The sequence below is a fragment of the Colias croceus genome, chromosome 13 (assembly GCF_905220415.1).
Source record: "Colias croceus chromosome 13, ilColCroc2.1".
Taxonomy (NCBI): domain Eukaryota; kingdom Metazoa; phylum Arthropoda; class Insecta; order Lepidoptera; family Pieridae; genus Colias; species Colias croceus.
In genome coordinates, this window is record NC_059549.1 from 10726053 (window position 1) to 10753687 (window position 27635).

Sequence of the window (27635 nt, forward strand, 5' to 3'; positions counted from 1 at the left end):
AAATATTCAACAATTTAGGCCATTCATTATGCGGTGACGGCAAAATATGGGACTCGGGACAAACGTCGCTGAAGGAACTGCTTAATATGAAATGTGCTTGTGTATTCATGAAGGATACTTAATGGGTTATTAAGTCTCATATACGCTTCGTACTTTCTAGAAAGGCGTGCGATGTGACTGAGACGATTTGAATCGATTTAAAAATTACGATTGGTTGTTTGATTAGTAAATACTGTTCATAATTATGTATTTTATTTAAAAGTTTAATTATATTAAGTTAAGATTATAATCAAAATTCGAAGGATAGGTATCTAAGATACTAGTACATTTAAATTTAGACAGATTTTGGGTTAGATTTAATGTTGTACAGTGTAAATTGTAATGTTGCTATTTCAACTATATTGCGGTCGAAAATTATTGCTTTTATTTTGTCTTCATGATAGAATTGCTAATCGCAATGAACTTGACCAAATTACGAAAATGACAAGATCATTTGCAATTAAATACGGCATTTCAGCAACGATTAAAATTCTGAAATAATGCTGACAGTCCGCTTTAAATGTAATTTTTTTCTACTGAATTAATTCCATGTTTTAATAAGCTTCTATTGAATTAAAATGTACTTTCATGAAACATTTTGTACAAAACGTTCCGATGTTGCATCTCCGAGTGCACAAACACACAAAGATAGTTAAAAAGTACATTTAAAAGCGGAACAAGAACCAATAAAAAGTTAAAAACAACTAGCGAGCTATCAAACTACGCCGTTAGCACAATCTTTGTTCTTTTCAGTTCCTTTTGTGCGATATTTTGCTCGTTTTGTGTTGCGCTCTTTGCGATAAATGCACAAAATAATTACTAAAATGCTTTATGCTCAAAGTTTCTTTACGGCTCGCTGGGCTCGTAAGTTGCGCTTTGTTTTCGCGTTTTTGCGCCGATCGCTTCTCGCGGCAACTAAGCGGATTGGCAGGTGATTAATATGAAAAAGATTTTGTAAAAAGATAATTAATATTAAGTTAATTAAGTAAGATAAAACCGGGAAATACCTTTATACGACTGGCGTCGATTTTTTTGTATGATTCTTTAACTTTAAATGTAAGTACAAATTTTGTCTAAATACATTATTTTCATCTTCGCGAAAAAGCGACAATCTAAATAGCATTTCAAAGAAACGTTCGCAGTAAATTGTGAAAAATATTAACTCGAGAGAAAGAAATAGTAGCTATCGATGTTTCCGCAATTGTTGCGCAAATTTCCAATTTCGCTCGTTTGGCTAATCATTCGTCTTTGGCTGAGTCAGCCATTGTTTTCTCATTACCCGGCCCTTTATTAGCATGCCTAACGATGCTGACTGAGCAATATTTAAATACGAAATGATACAAGGGAAAGATGTTTACAAAGGATTAAAGAAGGCTGGTTTTTTTCAGTTACGTATTTGTTAAGGCGGTAATTATAGCGTTTTATAGCACTTTTAAGCTTTGTGTCTGATAATCTTGGGTTATTTAATTTTTAATTAAGTGTTTTAATTTTATGAAGCTGCATTTGTCTTAAATTATGTTGAATTTGCGAATGTAGGTAAATAAAATATAAATGTTTGCAAACCTGACATGCAGAAGGATTTTGCTGAGGACTGTATTTCGGTTTTTGAAAACAAAACATATGAATTAATGCTTTTATGAAAACGTGTTCAACGTGAAAATGTACTTGATAGATCTCATTAAAATGAACTTATTTCTAACACTGTACCTGCTAGTTTTTAATCACAAAGTTCATAAAAATTATTATAGGTACTTATTATTGCCCTTATTACATACACAGAATTATAGAAATATTTAGTTTATAACACGTATTTCTTTCTATAACGCACGTAGGTTGATACATTTTTCGCTATTTCAGCTAGCTATTGTGGGATAGAAACACAAAGGAAAACCTCCAGGAAGCTGTCTCGGCTACGCTGACAGTAAGCGCAGTGACAGGTGTAGACTCGCGTTTCCCGCCTCGACGCCATTTTCTCAAGTAGGCTACGTCAGATAAATTCAAATGGCGCTATGGGAAACGCTGTTGTGCGCTCAACTGAGTTGGGAGTTGTGTTCTCTTTTAGTCATTGAACAATAACTAGTTTGTTTAATAGTTTGATTGACGAAAGCTCATGAGGTTTATCATGATTTTTAAATTATTTAACGAAAAGCTTCGGTAGATTAAAAGGAGAAGAGAATGGGTAATAATAAATTTGGGAATATATTTTTTTATGACAAATATATAACAAAGAAAAATATAATTTTAGGTTTTATAGTTATTGACATAAGTACTTATAATTATTTTATAATAGAAACAAGTCTTCACAGTAACAGTATTAAATACGTAGTACGATATACATTAATCAAAGCTACAAGCAAACTTCGTGCCAAATTTTGGTCAATCAATAATTTTTGCGTGTTACATGCTTCACATTTAGGTATACAATCTTTTGATTTTATATTTTCGTAGGCTATAGGGCCATAAAATCACACAGCTCAAGCGATATATTACGCGCTAAGCAAAATTGATTTCAGAGCGCCATTTCGCAAAGTAGACATCGTTGTCTCTGGTTACAGTTTGTCTATTGTTTGCGCTCTGAAAGTAGGCTACGCTGTGCACGACGACGTGTTTTATCTGTGCTCCAGCCGTCAATATTGCGTTGAGCTGTGTGCTCAGTTTGCCGCGCTTTCTGAACTATAAGGACAGATAATGAAAGTTCGATTTAGGGCGCTTGGATGTTATACAGACGAGACGTTTCCATTACTTTCCATGTACTTATCAGGTATATTATATTTTACGTTAAGACTTAAGAGGAATATAATATACATATTTTAGGTAGTTTTACAGTTGGATTTGGAAATATTAAATTTGATAGAATCTAGGGCGGATGCGGTAATCAAAAGGAACTTTTATTAAGGCTGAATATTTCTTGCTTAAAAAAAGCTTAAAGTGTAATAAGTTTATAATTTCGCATACTTTATTTAAGTCGTAAGTAATATATCAAATGAAAATCGGATTAAATTTGCAAATCTCACCCATAAAATGCTAATGTGTTTATTTAGGTATGCAAAGCAATAAATGTGCTATATTAATAAATTTATTACCCTAATTTATTATAGATTTTCAGACTAGTTTCCTGCCTCTGTTTATTCTGTCAGCAAATATGAAGTAGGTAAACTTTAAAAGTTTTGTATGAGCAATACTTTTGAAGTAAAACTTCTTTAGGCGCGTTGAGAGTAAAATTTCAAGGTCACGTCATGGCAATACCGTCACGTCATGGAGTAATGCGACGATTTTGGTATCTTTGATTGGATCATCAGCGTAAATTTGCAATTTGTTTCACATTCACGGGATTGTGCTTTATTGTGCGCCTTTTGAACTTACTGGAAGTATGTGGACTTAGTTTATATTATACATGTTCATGTAATTAATTATTGTTTCCAAATTATGTTTTGTAATTAAAGACTTTAGTTACTCTTATTATTAATTATGAGAAAAATAAACGTAAAGGGGTGTTAAAAATTTACATTATTTTTCGTAGACAGATAACCACGGATGCTTATTATTAACTCTAGTAGGTACCTATATCATTCATTAAAATACACGTAAACAGTAGCAGTCTTTCATTCTGAATTTGTTAATTTATATACCAACTAATGCATTCGATTTAATATTTGGATATCTAACACTAGTTTTTTAATTCCTAGGTAAGTTAAATAAATATAACCTATTTCTGATTCATATCAGACGACAGTGTAAGCATAATCTTAATATATATAAATCTCGTGTCACAATGTTTGTCTTCAATGGACTCCTAAACCACATAACCGATTATAATAAAATTCGCACACCATGTGCATTTTGATCCAACTTGAGAGATAGGATAGTTTAAATTTCAAATCGTTTTAGAGAAAGCGGGCGAAGCCGCGGGCGGTAAGCTAGTATAATATAATTGCTATTAAATACGTGATAATAGTTGCTTAAGTTCCGATTTTAAGCTGACGTCTCTATCAGCTAAAGCTTTTAGAATAATATAATTTCTAATACAAATGGACCCCAATTTCACACACGTACGGACATTATAACTAAAACAATATAGGCTTATTTACTATTTACCGACCCTTTTTTTTTTTTTTTTTTTTTATTTTTTTTTTTTTTTTTTTAAGTGGGGAAATCTTCTTAGATACTCCCGGCTCCCGGGGATGGAGCCGTGGTTATGTCGGATTTTTACCGACTAAAACCCCACTCTGTTCCATCGCGCTGCTTTGGACGGAACTGCGGGAACGGTTACGACTCTACCGCGTGTCCCGCCCAGCAGATGCCCGTTTCCAGGCCCACCACTAGAACCCCCCTCGCTGGCGGCTGCTGGAACGAAGGCTTACGCCACCAACGCGCAGACAATGGATCTTTCCCCGCTCCATCATCCGCGTTCCCCCGAACCCCCGACCCCAACACCGCCCGGCCGGAGGGTGCACGCCGGAAGGTCCTCCGATGTGTGAAATACACGTCGGGGGACCCTCCGGCGCACTTCTATAGAGATTACCTCGCAGCCCCCACCTCACCAGAGGTGGCGGCCCTCGGTCCGGCCCCACGGACCGGATTACGAGTTGGCAGACGGCCGTTTTACAGCGGCCGCCGCCCCACACCTCTCTGCAGGAGTCTCCGCGCGTCATCACAATGACGCGTCGGGATCCCGCCCTCCGCTGCACGGCGTGGCTTGCTAAACCAGCGAGCCCGCCGCGCCGCGACCTCTGGCCGCCATCCACCGCCGCATAAAAGCCGGCTCCTCTCTGGTCCACAAACAGGACCTCTGCCGTCGGGTCAGTCGAGGCTTCCCAACCCCGACTGCCGTTCAGCGCCACCTTTGCCTAGTGGACACGGGGTCCGCCAAGCCAGGACCTCTGGTCGCCATCCTACGCCGCACACAGCGGCCGCTGGGCCACACCTAGCCCTGGCCGTCGGGCCGGTCGAATCTCCCCGACTCTAAACCAGCCGTTCAGCCCCTCGCTGGTCCAATTTCGCTTCACTCAGAGGGCCATAACTCTGAGCTACTGAGCCCCTCCGCCGCGACAAGGCCTGGACCGTTGGGGGGACTATTTACCGACCCTAGCACGTATTTTGTGTAGGGTTGCCAAAATAAGTTTAATACGTACCTACTTACACAATATGTTTTATAAATATATTAATTTTTCAAAAGAAAACCACTTGCTAGCTGAAATATATTAGCCAATTGAAAAATAATGTTGAACAGAAAAGGCAAGGGTTATATTAACCCTTAACACATCGATGATTTTTATCGTAACCTAGAAAAATCATACAATAATGATTCTTCTACTTCCTTTTGTTGTTTCGTGATGCGTGACTGAATTCATATGTACGTTTTATTCAAGTTTGATCCGTTGAACTTATATTCTAAAAGGAGCTCCATTAGAGTCCAATTGTTATGTGTATTTTCCTGTAACAAGTAAAAAGCATTATGTACATGTTTTTTATTATCATTTATAGTGCTATCTCTTGTGTAAACTAATATTAAAAAGGGAAAGAACTTGATTTTTGTTCGTTCCATTCGTTTCGATGATTGAAAATTTAGCCCAAAAAATTTTAGGTAGATTTTAAATATTATTTCGTCAGCAGGTAGGTATAGCCTAGACCGTACAGTAATGTCTAAATTTATTCTTAATTTAATCACGGACGAAGCCAGTACGAGCTGTTAGAGCTAGCGCGCAAGAGCAACTTTTGTCTCCGCAAATATTTTGTCTCTCCCTTCAACTCTATGGGCTAGTAAGAAAGTGCGCGCACGTAGCGACGCAACTCCCCATAGCGTTTGTGGGAGAGACAAAATTTGCTCTTGCGCGCTACTCGCTAGCTCTTAGTGAACGTATTTCAAACGTTGACAACCCTGACTCTATATTACATTCATGAACAAACTATGATTTAAATTCAATATCACGGGTATTAATGGCAGGTATTGTTTACGTGGACAATACTGTAGTGGGGCTTTGTAGTCCTGAATGCGATGTAGCTTCATTTGCGCGATGGAATCTGTGTCGGGTATAATGGGATGCTGTATTGTGGAGATGTAAATATATTTGTAAGGGAAAATTTAAGGATCAAATTTCGTAGACTGTAGATTCTACAGTGTAGGGTGTAGTGCTTCAGTTATTTTTTTCGAAAATTTGAGGTTTTAAAGATCGAAAAATATTTATAAGGACTATATGGGAATCTAAGGACATTTAGTAAATTTTGTTGTTCGAAATTTTGCCAAAAACATAACAGTGATTAATCAGTGTTTCTGTTATATGTTGGTAAACACTAAACAAGTATTCTTGAAGAAATTATGGCTTATCCATTGTGATACATAAATAATGCGAAAAAGATAAAAATTACACTCACACATGCAAACAACTACTGCACTACACTGCGAAAGAGCTGAAAACGAACAAAACCCCAGAAAATACAGGCCATAACCCGAATTTAAAGTTCATCTCACTGCATAAATCGCATTTTATTTCCCCTGTAATGTGTTAATTTGAAAACTAACAATGTACGTGTAAGCAAATAAAGCAAATAAGAGATAGCTTTTAGAAAATCCATTGGATTAAAGTTTGAAGCTTTGTGTAATCCATTTAAACTTGCGCAGTTACGATTTACGGCTCCAATTCATTGTTTACGTTGTCTATTCGATACTGGCTGTTAACCGCGGTGTTACTCGTTTATGTCTGATCCAATCTGTGGAAATGGTGAACCTTCAGCTTTTGTTAGCCTGATAAGTTTTTATCTGATCGAATTTGAATGCTTGTATAGCAAACTTTTGTATGCATAATTTCGAGTATTTCTGTGTAATGTCTAATTTAAACGTGGTTTAACTTTGCTGTTTATGATTAAACGCTGTTTTTGCTGCAGATGAGTTATGAAACAATTCATGTAGCTATTGAATAAATTCTTAGTTATCGATTTTCAAAGCAAAAGGCAAGAGCCTTCAAATAAGAAAGGGTGTTTAAAAATATCTACTGTTCATAACTTATTACAGTACTTTGTCATCAACTTTTTTACTCTGTGTCACGTTGTTCCTTTTCGATTTGTCATTTTTATTCTGTGGTGCGTTAGTTTAATTCGAAATTCGCGCGTTTGCCGCCAAGTCAGGTCACAGGTAATCTTATCTCATGCGCCAACTCCTCGGGAGATTGCGTGCAAATTTACGACATTAGGCTTTGTTCCATCTGCCCACGAATTTGCGGAAACTGTTTCTGAGACTCATTCCGTTCGTAATGAGTTTGAGTTTTATGACTAATGATATTGCTCGTACCCTTATTTTTAGGTATCATATTTGAACTTAAGCTCTTACTGTCTTACCAAAAAAAAAAAAAAACTTTAGGGTTTAACTTTAAGCGCGGGTTCTCTTAAATCTGGTTTTGTCGTATTTCACACAGACAACTATTAAAGTGACAGATCCCTGGTTTAAAGTTAGACTGTGTTTAAATTGTTTTGCGGTAAGACCATTAATGTTCAGTCGACTGGACTGTAAGCGCGTTATCGTTATACTCCAGAGCAATTATATTACAGTACCCGCTTATAATAATCACATCCTCATTAATTTTAATAAGGTTTTAACCTTACCCAACCTTGCAACCTATTCTAAACTATTTGCTAAACACCAGCCATTTGGTGAGAAGCGTAGCAGAGAAATTGTTGCCCCTTGAGAAATTCGGGCACGGTATTTGGGCGGCGCGAGCGAAGCGGGATAAGCAGAATCAGTTATTAAGCAAGGGAATACAGCGGTGTGGACTTGCTGACGGCACTATCAGTAAATAACCTGAAAACCAGAAAATCAACGAGCTAATATTTAATGGGATTATTATGACTGAATTATTAGACTTAATTTAATTTAAATTTCGTGTTTGGTTGACTCCGCTTTTGGATATTTGAACGTGTTTAAAAAGACGAAACTTTATTTTTAATTGTAAGATGATTCACTTACGTAAATATTGATTTTAAGGTTACTTTCACATTTATTGTCAAAACATTACCGTCCATAATTAATAGTTTCAAATAACAATAACGAAACGACGTCGTATTCGTGATATTCGATATTTTGTCATTAGCTAAATAGCCGAAAATTATTAGGAATATGTATAATCACATGTCTGATGTCCGATACGGCATAAATAATGCAAGTACGATGTTGAGGTCAAATGCGAGGTCACGGGCCAGTATTAGTTAATTGGAGACGCGTGTGCCGATGATTGTATCATACACCGTGTTGGTATCTTTATTTCGAAATAGAATTTGTAAGATACGCCTTTTTTGGAAGTTTTCTTTCAATTATTGTAATAAAGGTAATATGGGATTCATTTTTGGTAGATATTTTTTTAGGAGCATATTAATAACCGATAGTTTCTTAACTCCTTACTATGGACGTATTATTTTGTTTAACATGACATTTTAAAATAGATGTACAAGTTTGCGAAATCCCACGTAACAAAATAGTTGTGAATAAATAGGAATATAACATACAATCAAATTGAAAGACATTATTACTTTTGAAGTAGGTTGAAAATATAAATCATAATTGTGGTAGGTCGGTATATATTCTTACAAATAGCACCTCATAACAGTCATGTTCTTGACCCACATGGAATATAATATTTCCAACGTCGTATTAGTTCGAAAGTTCTTGTAATGTTTCAACAAGAGAAGTTCGTAAGCGATGTTTATAGGTTGAACTACTTTGCGGGAAAAGGCTCGGACGGAAAATAAAATTTTCAATTTCAAACTGACCGAACTTGAAAATGTAGAGTGCATTTGCAGTTCAATAGATTTAGATATTAAGCCTGTTCGCTGAGCCGTGGTTTTATATCGAGAATATGGCTGATACGGTCTGTGTTTATTTATTTAGCTACAGTAAAACTTTTGAGTGCTGAAAAAATATACGCAGTTTAATCGGTCGGTTTTTCGGTGCCTTTACAATTAAATGTATCGAGTGTAAATTAGACAGGAAATAGAAATAATACTAAAGTGATGTTGTACTATGATACAAACTTCAAGATAATAAGAGTTACATTATTTACATATGAATATTCCCTAAAATAAATGCATCGTTCGAAATTTCTAGGCAATGTGATCTGTGATGCTGGAAGATGCATGTAATCCTAGTTAGGTACTCGTATAAGTTTTATACAACTTATTTACCTTATTGCCATAGCTTTATACACTACATTTCTTTACGCGGTTTTGCTTGCGTCCACTATTGAATACTTGCTATCACGCGACAACCGACCTAGAAATTTCAATCCCTGTTTCACCCGTTTCAAGTTTTGTTATCGCTATACAGAATGGCCTATGCCCTTTTCTAAGATCTTATGTATTTGTATTGTAACTTGGTTCAATTGTTTCAGCATTTTACTGAAATAAAAATAGTTAATTTAGTTTTGCGTGTGTAGGATACTTAATAAATTAATGTTTTTCCTATTAACTCAATTTATAAACATCGAATGAAATTGTTATTGTTAACTGTTAAGTAAATAGTCTATTACTAATCCGATAAATATTAAAATAATAATTATTTAGATAATTTTTCACGTATTAGGGCGATCACAATTAAATCCTAAGTAAAAATAAATACGCTACGAATTGAGAAGCTCCATAGTATTTTAGGAAGGCCGGTTAATGATTAACAACTTTGTTCAAAGTTGGTTTTAGCGTAGGTAGGTAATCTGTACTCCCAGGAGATTACAATGCTTTTAAAACTTTGAATCAACTCATTCGTATTTAAGTTATTTTAATGTTTATAACTCTAAAGGTCATGTCAGTCTTAAGTTATGTATGTACTAACCTATATAATTATTACTTGATGTATGTATTAGTATACTGATTTTTTATAATGCGTCATGAGTCAGTCGACTCATGGCATATGCTGAGCCAGGACCCTTTCACAGCCATAACACTTATTAGCAACCTATTTACTTATTTATTTATTATGTATAAAATTGTCATATTATGTGTTTCGTGTTTTTTATTTGTATTTTTTCTATGTTTAATTATTGTGATTGTCAGCTGTTGTAATAATGTGTTATTTTTGTGAATAAATGTTTGTCTATTGTCTATTGTCTATAAGCTGCATCAATCTAAAATTTGTTTGAATTTAGAAATATTTAGAGCATAATAAAATGAACTCGTATCTAGAATTAGTACGTAGATATTTAAACAATAATTGTTGAAAACATTACAGGAAAATTAAATTTTTGAGGCATTAAAAGCTCTAGTTAGTTCAATTCTTTTTAGATTTTCTATAAAAAAGAGTGAATATTATAAGAATATTATATTATATTATATTATATTATATTAATATTATATTATAAGAATATTATTAAATCTGTTCAAAACTTGACATTGGCAGAATCCGTCCTCACTGGGATCGGAAGTTGCCACTTGAAAAAAGAAGAAGAAGAATATTATTAAACAGCCACAAAAGATGCTTACTCAAAACAAGTTTAGGGAATAAACTATCGCAAAAGTATCTATAGTTTTATTAAATTTAACCTCTACGAAGTCTCTACTAAGTTACTATTGAAAAATACAATTTAACGAACTCTCGGCATATAAAAAGTCCCTGTTTACAGTCACCACTGAGAGCAACTCGTGAAAGAAAGACTTAATGGAGAAAACGTGTTCATACTTTCCACCCTAGTTTATTTGAAACCTCGTATTTGTGCAGATATCATATATTTTGTTATTGGGACAAATTTAATTTATATGCATTGTGTGGAGTAATATTTTGGAGGGAGGCAAAGATAGTTTAAATAAGTTTATCATGCAGTTGCTGACTTAATTTCAAACGGTTGCAGCTACTGCGTGTATGTAGAACCAACGTTTTAATTTCTCTAACAATAATCTATGCTATTAATAAGTATCTACGATTGTATGATAAATCTCACATCATCAATATTATGAAGAAAAAGATTGACAGTCTGATATTTAGTTTATATTTTATATTATTTCTTTCGCCCCACATCAAAATCCGTTGAGTTGTTTTAAAGATTATTCATAAATAGGGTTGGACAGCGACAGTGACTTACTTTTCTATATATTAAACTGATTATAAACTACATAAAGATGATATATGATTATATATACATAGCCACTATTATTTCCCAATTTCACATAGGCGTAATCTTCCGAAGAATGTAGTATGTCACAAGGTCCTGGGGTGTGACGTGCATGAATTATGGCAGTGGTTTCCCTCCACCCATTAATTATATGTCCCTATTTGATCTATCGGCCAGGAAAACGGATAGGATCGGGATTTAAGATTTGTTTGTATTGGAAAGAAAGAAAAAATAGTTATTAGATTAGATGGTTATGTGGTAATGCACACATAGATATAACAGGAGAGAGAGAATATATGTTAAAAATGTAGGTAGTTATAACAGCGTGCATTTGGTGGAATACTTGCATGTATGCAAGTATTAATTATTTAAGTATTTATAATATAGTTTCAAATACCAATTTCAGTTATATTGAGTTGTTCTTCAGTAATTCTGAATTTCAATAAAATTATACGAACGTAATTTTTTAGTTTCTTCTTGTTCACCTTGTTAGTTTGTGGTTTAACTTGTAATGTATAGTTTTATAATCGTTTACCAAAATGACATAGACATAGTTATAACTTTAAAGAGCTTACATGTCCAAGAATTTCTTAGTTTAAATTATACGGCAAAGTTAAAAGTTTTAACTATTTCATGTTTAAGTTCTTAGTTGGTCGAGCAACAATTTCGCTTGTAAAATTTTAAAACTTTTCACTGCTTAATTTGAAACAAGATATTTTTTGTTTTGCCCATTTTTCTTTTACCGTAAAATTTATAATGAGCGTGAGATGAGAACATTTTTAATATCGTATGTAGAATTTTCTTAAAATATTCGCTGTAAATGAGAAGGAAATTACACGCTGTTTCTTGGAGTTTAAATATATTTTTCTCCGTTCGTAATATTAATTTCAGGATGTTTCTTTTATATACTACACGAGTGTGATTTTATTTTTAATGTTTTATATGTTATATGAACGAACCTTTTTGTTATTTCAAAATAGGATTTTCACTTATAATACCACAAGAGCTTCAAAATTATCGGGTATTTTCCGATAGGTTCGTTGCAAACAAATGAAGGAGTCAAGTTTTTAGTCAAGGCTAAAAAATCACGAGCGCGAAGCGCGAGTGATTTTTCCTGAAAAACTTGACGACTTTATTTGTTTGCAGGGAACCTTGAGGGAAATGCCTAATGATGATTTTGAAGCTCGTGTGGTATTCGGGAGATTATTTTTCCGTCCCAAATGTCGGCCAATAATTTCACAATTGAATTAAACCTGTCAGTTTGACGTCAACGACCAGAGAAAATTTTCAAAAAATTATCAGTATAATACCATGTAGGTTGTACCACGTGACGTCGAATGGTGCAATTCTATTGGTCGATATTTGGGTCGGAAAAATAATCTCATAAAATATACTCTTAAAAAAGTGTACAAGATATTTTTAGAAATATATCTAGGTACAGGTATTATTTTTTATTTGTCTTTTTTTTCCGGCTTATTGAAATTGAAGGTCTAATTGTCAATATATAAACCCTTTGCTACGCTTTCAATTTACTCAGAGAGACGATCAATATCATCATAATTTCTTATTGGAATCTAACTCGACTGAAATTGACTAACTAAATATACGATCATATTATTTACATCCAATCTTTATTTAGGCCCCAAGCCAGTAATTCAGCCTTCAATAAATAATTCGACTGAAGCCTCTCTAAATGTTTCCTTTGAACCCTTTTAGATTATGTCCGAATAAGACGCTGATAAAATATTTTGTGGGCTCTTAGAAATTCAAGCTTGATCTAACCATGTCGATATATTTAGGTATAAGTGAAAGAGCTTGGGCGAGCCCTAATTTGTGTATTCAAAGCTTTAGTCGAACCTTGGTGGAACATATAGTCGCAAAGAATCTTGAATCTATACATATAATAAATCTGTAGAAGGGTCAATTCTGTACATTGAAAATATTGAAAAAATAAATAGCAGGGGGTGTTACTGGATCGATACCAAACTCAAATTTGTGATTAAAAAAATTTTTGTCTGTCTGTCTGTCTGTCTGTCTGTCTGTCTGTCTGTCTGTATGTTCAGGCATCACGTGAAAAGTAACGGTTCGATTTCGATGAAACTTAGTATAATTATACCTTATTATCCTGGCCATAAAATAGGATACTTTTTATCCCGGAAAAATACGTAGAAAAAAAAAACTTAATTTTTCCGCGCGGACGGAGTCGCGGGCGGAAGCTAGTATAAAATAAAATTTCAATTTCGTTTTCATTTGTGTTAATTTAGGTAAAAAGGGATAGAAATTTCATCTTTAATCTTTGTTATTTTCAGGAAAGTCTTCCTCCTCTCCTCCTTTAAAATAAAATACCGACTCGTCAGCTTACTTCATAAAAGTGATTTATAATAGGCAATTTTATACATTCTTAATTAAAACGAAAGAGATAAAATGGGAGAAGCGGCAAGAGTGAAAGAGACAGCAGTTTTGCGTTTTGTTTCACGAAAAATGGCGCGTATTTCATCATTCCCGGAATTCAGAAAGTTCCTAATAGATATTTAGCGTTATTGCTGAGAATACGGGAGTTTTATTCAAAAATATGATTCGGCGCAGCTGTACGAAATTGAATAAAAGTTTGTCTCGTAGGAACTTTGTAAATAAAGCGGAGTGAGCGCTGCAAGCGTTTCATTTACATACAATGGCTGAGATCAGCTCTTTGGTAATACAAGACGCTCTGCTCTTTACGTTGTTCACTTTAAATGTTAAAGCCAATCCTTGGCATACGTTGAGGTCTTTTTAACTAACTGTAGCATCCTTTTGTACAACAAATGCCATTGCGTGCACTTAAAGAATTTTTTGACACAATTGACTAATTTAACTTGATTTTTAGTCACATTATTTCTTACGTAAAATATTTTTGAGCGATAGAACAATAGGTCCAAAATTAATACACGAACTTATAGACCACATTTTGAAGATTGAAAGTCCTCCTGACTTACTATTTAACTAAATTTAAATATAACTATAATACGGCGTTCCTACTATTTATCTAGTTCAGGAATTTTGCATTCATCCAACACGACACATCAAGAAGCCCTTCCAGTGCGATACATGTCGGCTTACCAGTCACCACTACCCATGCAAAGGGGTTCGCCAGCAAAATTACACAGTGCAGTAATTAAAAGGAATCCGGACGAAATGAAACTGCAAGCAAAGAATACTTTAATCATATGTCAAAGTAAGCAAAAGCCCCATATTTGTGTTTCTTGCGGAGGGCGGCGCTCGTCAACGTTTTAAACTCTGTTAAAAATAAATTATTTGAAGAGTAATTAAAGCGGACGCGTAAATGCCGCACAAAGCGAGCAGTGCGGTGGTTAGGGTTGTCACCATGGGAAAAAAGCATAAAAAACGTCATGCATGGATAAAAAGGTACAGAAAGCTTAGACGTTTACACGCTTTCTTTAAATATGCGTACAACGTGATATGAAATAATATGTGAAACTTGTGTTGTCCAATCCATTTTAAAACATTTTATGTAAAGCTTTATGATAACTCCTTAGTTAAATGTTAAAATTTGAAAGCGTAAGAACTTACAGACAATTTAATGACACTTTTGAGTAACAGCTTTATGAATTCAATCTTTACAAGACATAAAAGTTAATTTACAAATGGTTGACTTGAACAAGTACCTACTCATTAAGCAAAACTTGTGGAACATAATTCGGTTCAAGTGTTAGTCTCAGCTTTAAATAGATTTTAATGAACTTTAATCGTGCCTTTAGCACTTAGTTGAGACTTGAGAAGAAAACAATTTAATTCACGAGTTTTTATGGCTTTACTAGCTGTGTGCACGTGGTTTTGTACATATACGCATAAAGTATCGTTAAAGCCGTTCTAGTATGATGATTAATGATTGATCGTTCTAATGATTTCAAATCGAACAATATTCATAAAAAAAACAAACAATCAGAAAATTTTTAGTTGTTTTCTTTAATATTTACGTTCAATTATCATACTACAAACTTGCTTTATAAAATGTATTTCCACGCGCAAAGCCGCTTGCGCTAGTTAGTATAATATAATATGTGTTATTGAATCTCGACAGCCCTACGAGGGCCCACGCATCTAACGATATACGCACTGTATTCAGTATATTTTATTCAGGGACCTTTAATATTGACGTTTGAATTAAGTTGCGGTTTAATCTGTATTTTATGTTCGACAAATTGCGTTTCAGATCATGTGAAATGTACGGTAAATTGCGTTAACTTTTAATATCTCGTTAGCATACCCTTCCGATTAATTGAATTTTAAGTTATGTTTTATAAGTATGTATGATTTAGAATGCACGAATTTCTTTAAATTGCATTATTATTTATTAACGAAAGCTTTGAGTATAATATTAAAATAACTATTCAACCATTGTTAGAAGAATAACGTAATAAATTTGTCCCATTATTCTGACTCGGATTAATCGACACTTAATATGATAAAACCGAAGAGTTTGTTTGTTTAAACGCGCTAATCTCAGGAACTACTGGTCCAATTTGAAAAATTATTTCGGTGTTAGATAGCCCATTTATCGAGGAAGGCTTTAGGCTAAATATCATTACGCTATGACCAACAGGAGCGGAGCCACGCGGGTGAAACCGCGGAGAGCAGCTATATAATAGAAACACAATACAATAAGCAAAACTAAAAAAATATTTAAACAGTTCGAGTATTCAAACGAGTATCTAACCGCGCGTTTTAGGTCACGGTTGCAAAAAGAATGACCCCTAAATAATATCATGTCCGTGAACTTAGCAGAGCATTTTTAGCAGATCAAAAAAAGAATGTGAGTTCTTATTGCGTGCAGTTGAGTTCTAGAGTTCCTGATACTTTTTAGAAATAGTTCTGGCGTTTTTACCTGAAAAAACGACATTTGCAAAAATGATCTGCCAACTTCCCGTAGCAGAGCATTTTTAGCAGATCAAAAAAATAATGTGAGTTCTTATCGCGTGCAGTTGAGTTCTAGAGTTCCTGATACTTTTTAGAAATAGTTCTGGCGTTTTTACCTGAAAAAACGACATTTGAAAAAATAACTTAGCAGAGCATTTTTAGCGGATCAAAAAAATAATGTGAGTTCTTATCGCGTGCGGTTGAGTTCTAGAGTTCCTGATACTTTTTAGAAATAGTTCTGGCGTTTTTACCTGAAAAAACGACATTTGAAAAAATGATCTGCCAACTTCCCGTACTAGATAATTTTTAGCGGATCAAAAAAATAATGTGAGTTCTTATCGCGTGCAGTTGAGTTCTAGAGTTCCTGATACTTTTTAGAAATAGTTCTGGCGTTTTTACCTGAAAAAACGACATTTGAAAAAATGATCTGCCAACTTCCCGTAGCAGAGCATTTTTAGCAGATCAAAAAAATAATGTGAGTTCTTATCGCGTGCAGTTGAGTTCTAGAGTTCCTGATACTTTTTAGAAATAGTTCTGGCGTTTTTACCTGAAAAAACGACATTTGAAAAAATGATCTGCCAACTTCCCGTAGCAGAGCATTTTTAGCGGATCAAAAAAATAATGTGAGTTCTTATCAGGTAAAAAAATCAGGTAAAAACGCCAGAACTATTTCTTAAAAGTATCAGGAACTCTAGAACTCAACTGCACGCGATAAGAACTCACATTATTTTTTTGATCTGCTAAAAATGTTCTGCTACGGGAAGTTGGCAGATCATTTTTTCAAATGTCGTTTTTTCAGGTAAAAACGCCAGAACTATTTCTAAAAAGTATCAGGAACTCTAGAACTCAACTGCACGCGATAAGAACTCACATTATTTTTTTGATCTGCTAAAAATGCTCTGCTACGGGAAGTTGGCAGATCATTTTTTCAAATGTCGTTTTTTCAGGTAAAAACGCCAGAACTATTTCTAAAAAGTATCAGGAACTCTAGAACTCAACTGCACGCGATAAGAACTCACATTATTTTTTTGATCCGCTAAAAATTATCTAGTACGGGAAGTTGGCAGATCATTTTTTCAAATGTCGTTTTTTCAGGTAAAAACGCCAGAACTATTTCTAAAAAGTATCAGGAACTCTAGATCTCAACTGCACGCGATAAGAACTCACATTATTTTTTTGATCCGCTAAAAATTATCTAGTACGGGAAGTTGGCAGATCATTTTTTCAAATGTCGTTTTTTCAGGTAAAAACGCCAGAACTATTTCTAAAAAGTATCAGGAACTCTAGAACTCAACTGCACGCGATAAGAACTCACATTATTTTTTTGATCTGCTAAAAATGCTCTGCTACGGGAAGTTGGCAGATCATTTTTTCAAATGTCGTTTTTTCAGGTAAATACGCCAGAACTATTTCTAAAAAGTATCAGGAACTCTAGAACTCAACTGCACGCGATAAGAACTCACATTATATTTTTGATCCGCTAAAAATGCTCTGCTAAGTTATTTTTTCAAATGTCGTTTTTTCAGGTAAAAACGCCAGAACTATTTCTAAAAAGTATCAGGAACTCTAGAACTCAACTGCACGCGATAAGAACTCACATTATTTTTTTGATCCGCTAAAAATGCTCTGCTAAGTTATTTTTTCAAATGTCGTTTTTTCAGGTAAAAACGCCAGAACTATTTCTAAAAAGTATCAGGAACTCTAGAACTCAACTGCACGAGATAAGAACTCACATTATTTTTTTGATCTGCTAAAAATGCTCTGCTACGGGAAGTTGGCAGATCATTTTTTCAAATGTCGTTTTTTCAGGTAAAAACGCCAGAACTATTTCTAAAAAGTATCAGGAACTCTAGAACTCAACTGCACGCAATAAGAACTCACATTATTTTTTTGATCTGCTAAAAATGCTCTGCTAAGTTCACGGACATAATAATATCACTATAAAATGATATTGTCTTTTCGTTCATAATTAAAACTACCAATGCTTTAAAATATCATTACCTTCGCTTGTTAATTGTACAACAAGCGAAGTTTTCACAAAGAGCTTATGCGGTATGAAGGCTCGTAATTCCGTTCTGCATTTCAGTTATTAAAATGTATCATTTAAATGTTGCCATGTTTCGGGACGTGTGTGATTAATAGCGAATGTGAATTAAGCTAGGGAAGCGTATATTTCGTGTGTTGTCATTTTGTAGGGGTTCCGTTTGTGGTACTATGTTGCTTATATATTGTATCGCTATAGTCTATACCTATATATTTTGATGGAAGTGATTTCGTTTAGGTATGTTCTTTTATTGGCTGACTTGGCTGTTTAAAATTACAAGTTCTACATTACATAAGATTTCCCTTTCTAAGGTAAAAAAACTGTATTTCTTTTTTCACGTTACACATTGGGAATGCTTTAAAAATTTATGTTACAAGATACGTTTTGTGAGCTAATTTTATTAGGATTCATGCTTAATTTTATATAACAACACCTTTAACAAAAAGACTAAAATGAGTCATAAAAAATAACTTACCAAAAGTTCTGTATTTTAGGCAAATTGTTTCGAGATAAAAGCTCTCTCGATTTCCGTATAGTTTTAAGCTGTCTCAGATTTGAAAACTTAAGTGAAATAACGAAAAATACTATCTCTGCACCATTAGTGTGACGTATATCAAAGGAAATGCAAGTTTGCGACAAATTCTCTAGAAGCATCCGCAAGTTTGACAAATATTCCGTAAGTTTAGGAAGTGTTTCTGAAAATGCTAGATGACAAATGAGCGGTGCGCATTGCGCTGCCATTTTTTTAAGAGTTGGTGCAATGGATTATATGTAGATAGGGGTCAAGGATGGTTGAAAAGATTGATGAGTTTATTGGGAACTTTGATATTGGTTTAGTATCTTGAATTTATCAGGGCCTAATGTCACAGAAGTTTAAAGCCCCATAGCTTTTTTAAAATAGGATGCTAAACTTTTGTCACAAATTTTTTATGTCACATTTAGTTATTTTTGTTGTTTAATTATACTAATGTAATAATGTTCTTACAAACAAGAAACGTGTGTAAGTATTGATTCCAATGAAACTTTTTGAAAAAGGTTCAAATGACTGTATTTACACTTACAATTTACTACAAAAATAGCAAAACGAGAATGTAAAGTGCGCTGGAGAGCTCTCCACTCGGTTCCGCCGAATTTTCAGCACATTTGAGTTAATTGATATTGAAACACTTTTGGCCTTGGACCGAGCTATTATAGTGGCCGTTTAATTTTAATGTTTTACCCACATTTACCTGTGTTACATTCGCTTTCATTGCGCGGTTTCGTAACATTTGAGGCAGAAACACCAACATGCTAACAGGCGTAAGCAAAACGCATTGTTCTATATTACATTGTGTAGTAGATCAGGTAAATATTCATCTATACTAATATTATAAAGCTGAAGAGTTTGTTTGTTTGAACGTGCTAATCTCGAGAACTACTGGTCCGATTTGAAAAATTATTTCGGTGTTAGATAGCCCATTTATCGAGGAAGGTTATAGGCTATATATCATCACGCTACGACCAACAGGAGTGGAGCCACGGGGGTGAAACCGCGAGGCACAACTAGTCTAAATATATATACGATTCAAATACAAATACATTTCTAAAAGAAGACTAAGACTGAAGTTTAATAAATGTTTAAGTTTGATTAGTGAAATGGAGTATTAATGTAAATAATCTATTATTTCTAACAAAGAGAAAACATTTATTCAGAGATTAAGTGGAATAAATGTTAAGACAGTACAAAGCAAAATAAGAAAAAGAAAACGTATCTAATTGTTTTATAAATTCGACTCAAAGAGCTTCTCAAAGATATCTATTTGGAATAATAAAAATACAAGTTTGTTATTGCCCTGGTAATTGGTATAAAATCTAGCCCGGAGCAAGATATTTATCTTTCAGATGGATATATTAGGACGTTTATTACAAGCTGGTAGTTATTTTAAAAATATACCTGAGCAATAAGGCCGTTCCCCGAACCCCGGCACTCTAATGAGGGAGTTTCTCATCCTGTTGTATATTGGCTCACTTTGTACGTTATTTTTATCAGGTATATGTATTTGAATTGCCGTGTGCTTTTTAACCGACTTCAAAAAAAAGGAGGAGGTTATCAATTCGGCCGGTATATTTTTTTTTTTTTTTTATGTATGTACACCGATTACTCCTAGGTTTCTGAACCGATTTACGTGATTCTTTTTTTGTTCGATGCGGGATGGTGTCGAATTGGTCCCATAAAAATTTTATTCGGATAGGCCCAGTAGTTTTTATTTTATGAGCATTTTTGTCTGTAGGTATTTGTAAATTTTGCAAGTGCAAGTTTGAAGTCGGTTGTTTTTAACGCAGTTATCACTTGTTCATACTTTTTGTTATTTTATTTTTAAAGTCGCTATCACGGTTTAGAGCAATCTTTTGATGACTGAATATGTTTGGGACGTGTTGATTTTAAATTTTAGCATTACTGTTGAAATAAGTAGCTAAAATATGATTAAGAGCTGATTTTTCAATCCCTGGTTAAAAGTTACCCGTCCAATAAAGTATTACACAATAATATTAAAATGTGACCTGTAAACTGTCAATTGCCGGCAATAAGAATACATTTTGAAATGGTAGTTTCATACGTTATTCGACGAATATGTTTTAACCATGCATTGAAAAATTAGCCCTTAATATTTTAAAGAAAAGAGACAAAAATACTCTTAATGAGATAGTTTTAAAGTTAAAATGTTTTCTTTCTCAGCGATATAGGAACGGGAGAACTTGTAAAGTTCGCTAAAAGGTTTCAAACGAAATGCTAATGAATATTAAACTTAACGTGGAAGTGTTATGTAGTTAGTATTCAGTTAACGATTAAGTAATTTGTTATGTGTAGTCTAGACTGTATATATTTTGTAGGGCTCTTGATGTGTTTAGATGGAGAATTCAGAGGTCGTGGGTTCGATTCCCCTACAGGGCAAATATTTGTGTGTTAATATAAGTATTAATTTAAAATTATATATGTAATATGTATGTTTATCAGACATCTGGTTTCCATAACACAAGCGAAAGCTTAGTATGGTATTAGATCGTGCCGTGTGTGAAAATTGTCCTGACATATTTATTTATTTATATGATAAATGCAATAGGTAGAGTGTTTATTAATATATTGTACTTTATTTAAATAATGCCTTTAGTCATAGATATAAATATTATGTTTCCAGCATAAAAAATAGATTACAGTCTATCTATACCTCCATGACAAATGTTATAAAGCTCGGTTGAAACTTCATTCAATCTATATTTACTTTTTATTTATATAAAATAAACAATTTTCCTTAATAAGGTATTATTTGAATTTGTAATTTGCTGTTGGCGTTCAAATAATTAATCTTTTGTGTCGTATTGTTTATGCGCAAATAGGACAATTAGCGTCTTTTGAAAAATCGTAGAACAATTAATTAAACACAAAAGACTTGCACTTGAGTGAAATGCACTCAGCTGTAATTGTTAATTATTTTTACACAAATGGGAAATTGTTTTAAGATTATTTTTAATAATTGCTAAGTATTATAGGTTAGATACTATTAGGTTAATATTAAAAAATGAAGAATCTTTATATATGTACCTACATAAATAATGGTAATTATAATCCTATCCTACAAATATTGTTAAGTTTGAGAGGATATGTTATGGGTGTATGTTTGTTAATCTTTCACGAAAAACTACTAAACCGATTACAATGAAATTAAGCACACATATAGAGGGTAACTTGGATTAACGCATAGGATAGGTTTTATCCCGGAAATCCCACGGGAACGGGAATTATGTGGATTTTTCTTTGAAAACGCGGGCGAAGCCGCGGGCGGAAAGCTAGTGCTATATAATCTTACAAGCAGTCTCTTAGTACGTAGTAGTCTTTTTGTATATTAACAAAGCCCAGATATTTACGAATAGTGTAATAAACGTTTTCTATCAATTCCATATTACGATTTAGGCATTCATAGAAATGATCACGAAGGAATTTTCTTTCACCGAAAGGCGACCAAGTTACATTACAGTCATTATATAACAAATTCTCACAGGAAACTCTCGCTTAACAAAACCCAGACAATGTTTCCAAGATACATCTCTCGAATAAAAGACAAGAACTGTTAACAGTCCTCGCTAATTTCACCCAAAGGGTAATTTCAGCCACTTGCTCTTAATTACAGGACACAATAGACCTCGTATCAAAGGATCGCAGATAAATTAACAATTAACGTGAAGTTAGTTGCGCTTCCGAGTGTTACTTGCAAAGGCTGTCGCAACTGAATAATGTTCTCACAGTTATTCGTGTTAATTACGCTGTTTCATGCAGATTTTAGTTGTTCGATTTGCTGCTAATTGAGATGTAGCGAGCTATTTTTATGTTTGTTGGTTTGGAAGGCCTTATTTATATCTTTTAGTATTAATCTACTAACCTTAATGTTTAATGCACGAAATGTGACTTCAACGGTGAACAATCGGTTTGAAATTGAAAATTATTCATGTACCTACTTAAAATTAATAAAAACTTTTAAAATATACATTGACGTAGGTATATTAGCGCTAAGATTAAACTCTAGGTACATACCTGTTACCACGTTGCGTATCACTTGCATGTTTAAGAGAATTAAAGATTTAACAAAATATAACACAAAATGGAACTAAGTACGTCACCACTTCAGTAGAGCCAGGCACACTACGTCACAAATACTTGATTCACATAATCAGTGCTTTTGAAAATACGAATGAATTATAACAGCACACGATCCACGCGTGACAACCGCGACAGGCGAAAGACGACGTGTTTTTGCGACTACCCTCACTCTGGCTGAATTGAACACATCGCGTCACTAGCTACCCTCAATATATTAATTATTTTTGTTCTACTACGAACAGCAATGTTATTAAAAAGTAAACAATAAACAAGATTTAAGTATCCTGTTGTAATACAACACTTCTAAACTTCACTTCTATTAAATTCAAATAAAATAAAAAAATTGAATTAAAAATATATACATCCTGAAATTCCACATCAAAACTTATACGTTACATTGCATGAAATAACGTGCTACTTTATCTAGCGTACCCATATAATATATTATGTATAGTTGGAACTATAGCTACAATCTGCCGACGCGTTGTCGCAAGATTACGTTCGAGAGACGCTCGATGAAGTGTCACTATCTAATAACATTGTGCAGTAGCGTGCACATTTCGCTTTTATTCCGTTGGAATTACACTCCCGTTGCACTTGCAGTTTTTATGTAATGTAACGATTTTGTTAGGTCTCAGTGTTTGAAAGGATGTTGGGAACGGGATTTGCTGAACTAAATATAAAGTAATAATAATATGATTTACCTACTCAGGAAATTAGGAACTGAAATGATTAGTTTTAAACATCAATTCAACAGATTTTATTCTAGTTAGGAATGATGTATTCATCTTTCAACGCGTCGAAATTTTCACAAAAGTTTCAACGAATATACAAGTAGATAATTTAAATTTTCAATTACCATCTTTAAAGAAATACACACTTTTTTAAATCTTGTGGTATCTATTATGCTCAGATAAACGTTTTACATCGTACAAACGTTTCTTATTTCTTACTAATGTTCTGAACAACTCGAAATTTCTTCGTCGTTGTTTTGACCCCGCAAATTGCTTCCCTAATTCTATGAAACTGGCCTGTAAATTTAACAACTTTAACTGAACTCAAGGAAATAAACACGTCTAGAACAGCGCATGTTTCTGGATTCTACAGTCTCTGCAGGGTCGTATAGATATATTACTATAGTGCAAGCACGTAGGTCATGTAGTTGGTTTATGTTAGAGAATTATTTGAGCAATGGTGTAAGTTTTGAATGCGAGTTCCGGGTGTACGTTGTTTTGTATGTATTATGTGATGGTATAAAGTTTTATTAACTGGGAGTTCTTGTGGGAGACATTATAATGTCTTCTCTATACATAGTTCTCTGAAACGGCTGCACATGTTCTCATGAAATTCTGAGAATCGACCCACATATATTTTTCATATTCCTAAGTGATAAGAGTAACGCAGAACAACGTTTGGCACAGCCTTTATTTTTTATATAGATAAATAACATAATTTAATTTAATTCATATTATAAACGATTTTCAATAAATTATAACTGCGTTAAAAACAACCGACTTCAAACTTGCACGTTTGCAACATTTACAAATACAGACAAATATGCTCATAAAATAAAAACTACTGGGCCTATCCGAATAAAATTTTTATGGGACCAATTCGACACCATCCCGCATCGAACAAAAAAGAATCACGTAAATTGGTTCAGAAACCTCGGAGTAATCGGTGTACATACATAAAAAAAACATACCGGCCGAATTGATAACCTCCTTCTTTTTTTGAAGTCCGTTAAAAAGTAAATATTTAACGTAATAAAAGCAATTTCCCGTATCTTGAAGCATAAATAAGTAAGGATCATGAATACAAACAAGATTTAATAGTATTTTCTGCATAAAAAGATTGTAACATCATATTAGTTTTCAATATTATAAGCTACACCTAAGCGATCTTTTCTGTTGATTCGCGAGGGATTTGTATCCCTCTCAAAACTGTTTACAAAGTGCTTGATTTTGCCCGAGTATTATTTTATTCTGATACTAAATATTTTTTAACAGACTTTAACGCGATTTATCTTTACTAATATTAAAAGCTGAAGAGTTTGTTTGTTGGTTTGCTGGAACGCGCTAATCTCAGTAACCACGAGTCTGATTTGAATAATTATTTCACTGTTAGATAGTCCATTTATTGAGGAAGGCTGTACCATAGTTTTATATTATCTGTGGCTTTACATTGTCATGTCTGATGTCACCTACACTATCACCTTTAGAAGCAGAGCAATACGGGTAAAACTGTGGGGCACAACTAGTTCATTATACAAAAATCCATATTTAATATTTTAAATGCGAAAGTAACTCTGTCTGTCTGTCTATTACTCAATCACGCCTAAACTACTGAACCAATTTTCATGAAATTTGGTATGGAGATATTTTGATACCCGAGAAAGGACATAGGCTACTTTTTATCTCGGGTAAATGACGCAATCCCGGAAATCCCACTATGCGGGTTTTTCTTTGAAAACGCGGACGAAGCTGCGGGCGGAAAGCTAGTCTGTCATAAATTCAATAAAGTGACCTAACTAAAACACGTATTCCTTACAATTCATATGAATGTAGATAAGACATAGAAATGCCATTACGTGTGAAAGTTTACCGATTAAGGAAACAATGTTTTGTAAGACCTTCGAGATGGTTTCGAGATGTCTCGTCTTGAATAATTCATTCACTGTTCGTATTGCGTTCGCAAAATGTCATTTCGTTTCATTATAATGGACGTACCCTGAATTAGATTGTGGTGAAAATACTTTTTTCGAAATGTATTGTAAATTGCTTGTAAATTGTTACTTTGTGTTGTTCTCGTTGATTGACATTGTGGAGTTTTGCATTATTTAGTCTTACTGTGGGTAGCGTTTAGCTACTATTATGTATTCTGTGCTATGGGCTTGTAGCTGTCTGTGTGTCTGTGTGTCTTGCACTGACAATGGATAAATCGCTTTAATTATCTATAATCTATAATATAAAAATGAATCCCAAAATGTGTTGGTAAGCGCATAACTTGAGAACGGCTGAACCGATTTCGTTAATTCTTTTTTTATTATATTTCTTGAAGTACGAGGATGGTTCTTATGTAGAGAAAACGTAAATATGTACCACGGGCGAAGCCGGGGCGGACTGCTAGTTTTTTATAAATCTGAAGTAAAATTAAAAGCACTGGAAGATATATTCTATTAACATATTATACTCGTTTAACTATTGGTCGTTAGGTAAGTACTTTGTTTTTCTGTAAATTTACTTAAAAAAAATTTATCAGCTTTTAAAAATGTAAAAAAGGATTTATTTTAAATATTAACGCGTAACTAAATTTCCATATAAAAATATTGTAGTTTATTCCTTTATGCTATTGAACTATCATAGCTTTGATAGAGCGTTTTAGAAAATGTTTGTTATTTCATGCGTTTATATTTGATCGATATTTTAAAAACGTTTTACAATAATTTTGTACGAGAGTATTATTTTTTTTTTACGACTTCAAAAAAAGGAGGAGGTTATCAATTCGGCCGGTATGTATTTTTTTTTTAATGTATGTACACCGATTACTCTGAACTGAACCGATTTACGTGATTCTTTTTTTGTTCGATGCGGGATGGTGTCGAATTGGTCCCATAAAATTTTTATTCGGATAGGCCCAGTAGTTTTTATTTTATGGGCATTTTTGCAAGTGCAAGTTTGAAGTCGGTTGTTTTTAACGCAGTTATCACTTGTTATTTTTATAAAAATATTCTGTTGGTGATACATTTTACCTAATCCTGTAGTGTTTCAAAAGGTAACAAAAGTGGGCATATTAAACACCAACCGATGTATTAACAAGTGATAACTGCGTTAAAAACAACCGACTTCAAACTTGCACTTTGCAAAATTTACAAATACCTACAGACAAAAATGCTCATAAAATAAAAACTACTGGGCCTATCCGAATAAAATTTTTATGGGACCAATTCGACACCATCCCGCATCGAACAAAAAAAGAATCACGTAAATCGGTTCAGAAACCTCGGAGTAATCGGTGTACATACATAAAAAAAAAAAAAAAAAAAAAAAATATACCGGCCGAATTGATAACCTCCTCCTTTTTTTTGAAGTCGGTTAAAAAGGTGATTAAAATTTACATACTAACAAATTTATTAATTTAATTTAGCAAAACCATTTCGAATGGTTATTACGGTTACAATGGTTCATATAATATCGGTTACGGTACCTTAGGGGACCTCTGAGGGTCTCTAAATATATAGGTATAACATAAACCTTGCTTCGATTGTATCTTATCTTTAATATATACCCTGCAAGGGTCCGTCCAGAGGTCGTTATGTCTTTTGATATAGGATTTATGGCATGCTGACGCAAATTGTATAGCAGTTAGTGTTTTTAATTATGTTAATTTATTTTATTTTTTGTCAATAGGTTGGATTTTAAATGACTGGAAATATTTCGCCTGATAAAAAGAGTGTTTTCTCGTAGAAGTAGGTATAATATGTACTAGTTGCTTGTCTCGGTTTGAGGGTTCACACAGAATAGAAAAAAAAAAGCGAAATCTCACCTATGTCACTCAGGATTACGAAAACCTACATACAAGATACATATTTATTTATTACTTACTTACATACTTTATTTTTGTAAAATAATTTGAAAAACCATATTGTAGGTTGATTTCATTCGTTAGAATCATTCAAAATTCCTAAGCTAAAATTGTTTTAGCATACCATTCGTATAATAGATATATGAATTGTTTGTTTGTTTATCTATGGTCTAGTTTTGATAGCACGAGCTTTGCTTAGTTAGGGACGTAGTTTGAGCTCTGTGTGGTGTGTTTGAGAATGTTTATATTTACTCATATGTTTTGGTTTTGTTTGTTCATAGAAATGCATATGTTTTGCTTGTGGTAAAACTATTCAATTGTGAAAATACAGATAGAC

General features: G+C 33.7%; 1 protein-coding gene and 2 long non-coding RNA genes across 4 annotated transcripts in view; 2 read left to right on the forward strand and 1 right to left on the reverse strand.

The window, feature by feature from the left end:
* The window catches only part of LOC123696688, a 62831-nt gene extending 40061 nt beyond the window's left edge, over window positions 1-22770 (reverse strand). The window contains exon 1 of the long non-coding RNA XR_006752115.1: window positions 22649-22770. This is a non-coding gene — a long non-coding RNA (uncharacterized LOC123696688). The remainder of the gene's footprint in view (window positions 1-22648) is intronic.
* LOC123697070 (syntaxin-binding protein 5) overlaps window positions 1-27635 on the forward strand; it is a 220656-nt gene that overhangs the window by 45316 nt on the left and 147705 nt on the right. The gene's annotated exons all lie outside the window — the stretch shown is intronic.
* The window catches only part of LOC123696686, a 114785-nt gene that overhangs the window by 22188 nt on the left and 64962 nt on the right, over window positions 1-27635 (forward strand). The gene's annotated exons all lie outside the window — the stretch shown is intronic.